The 1,863-nt window shown below is 37.9% G+C and overlaps 1 pseudogene; it reads right to left on the minus strand.

Moving 5' to 3' along the window:
- Window positions 1-395: 395 nt before the first annotated feature.
- On the minus strand, window positions 396-821 carry LOC101108172 (small ribosomal subunit protein eS26-like; annotated as a pseudogene).
- Window positions 822-1,863: the final 1,042 nt, after the last annotated feature.

Here is a 1,863-nt window from a genome sequence, read left to right on the forward strand (position 1 = left end):
CTGTTGAAATTTGGGATTTCCTTTTCAGTCCAATGGGAATGGGACCTTCCAGAGCAGGGAGTGTGGGTTCAGTCCCTGCTAGGGGAGCTAGGATCCCACATGCCTCATGGACAAAAAAACTAAAACATAAGACAGAAATAATATTGTAATAAATTCAATAAATACTTGAAAAATGGTCCGCATCAAAAAAAAATCTTTAAAATAAAATCTATTGAAGCTCAATTTGTGGCCTAACATACAGTCTATCCTGAAAAATGGCCAATAAGTACTTGAGAAGTGTATGTATGCTATTGTTGATAGAGCGTGTTCTGTACATGTCTATTAGATTATTTTGGTTTATTGTGGTGTTTAAGTCTTCTGTCTCTGTACATTTTTTTTTTAGTATAATTTCCATTTTACTGTCTTTTCAGAGAAACCAATATTTCTTCAGTCTTTAAGGACTTGGATCCTTACATGGGCTTTGGTGGAGGACGTCGGGCAGCACCTGCAGGTCTAAATCGGGGTGGAGGTGTTCGGTCCTTACGGGCTTCCCGAGAGCGATTCCTGACTACCTTGCTGTGAATGGCACAACTCACGCAGTAATGTAGTTTCACATACAGCTTGGGAGGCATGTAGGCATCGAAAACACTCGCTTCAGAAATGTCCCTGACAGCTGCGGCCTCTACGATGTGCCGAATGACGAACTTCTTAGTGGCCTTATCCTTGGGCACGCATGGGTACAGTTGGTGCAGCGAATAGGCTGCACGTGGCCGAGGCCCTTTTTGGCGCGACCATTGTTCCTTCTTTTCTTGGTCATCTTGGAAGCGCCGAGGCGAGAGAGCTGTTTCTGTGCTTCTATCTGGTTGATCCATCTACTACTGAGAGTGGAGTATTGACGTCTTCAGCTATTATTGTGGAACTATCTATTTCTCCCTTCAGTTCTTTCAGCTTCTTCCTCATATATTTTGATGGTAATTTGGTGGCAAAATTTATAATTGTTCTATCATTTTGCTGTATTAAACCATTTATTAATATACAATGTCCTTTTTTAATCTCTTGTAAATTTTTTATTTAAAGTCTGTTTTGTCTGATATTAGTACAGCTCATTTGGTTACTAATGCATGAGATAATTTTTTTCATATTTTCACTTTCAACCTGTTTGTATCTTTGGATATCAAGTGAATCTCTCATAGACAGCATATTCAGTTCAGTTCAGTTCAGTCACTCAGTCGTGTCCGACTCTTTGCGACTGCATGAATCGCAGCACGCCAAGCTTCCCTGCCCATCTCCATCTCCCGGAGTTCACTCAGACTCTTATCCATCGAGTCGGTGATGCCATCCAGCCATCTCATCCTCTGTCGTCCCCTTAGTTGCATCGTATGTTTTATCCGTTCTACTAAGTTCCGTCTTTTGACTGGAGAGGTTAATCTGTTCATGTTTAATTATTGCAACTCTCTTCTGTCATTGTGTATTTGTTCTCCATATGCCGTCTAGCTTTTTTTGTCCCTCGTTTACTGCATTACTATCTTCTTTTGTGTTTAGTTGCATTTTTTTTTAGTGAAACATTTAGATTTGTTTTTCATTTCCTTTTATGTATATTCTAGAGCTATTTCCTTTGTGGTTTCCATGGGAATTAGATTTAACATCCTAAAATTATAACACTATAATTTGTATTTACATCAGCTTAACTCCAATAACATACAAAATTGCTCCTTTATAGCACTGTCCAAACCTCTTTCAGCTGTTGATGTCAAAAAAAAATTATATCTTTATACAATTCATGCTTAAAAACATAAACTAATAGTTCTTTTAAATTTATTAGTATTCTAAATTATGTAGAAAAGAAGATTTGGAGTAAAAAACCAAAGTTAAAGTAATAACAGC

The sequence above is a fragment of the Ovis aries genome, chromosome 1, assembly GCF_016772045.2.
Source record: "Ovis aries strain OAR_USU_Benz2616 breed Rambouillet chromosome 1, ARS-UI_Ramb_v3.0, whole genome shotgun sequence".
NCBI lineage: Eukaryota > Metazoa > Chordata > Mammalia > Artiodactyla > Bovidae > Ovis > Ovis aries.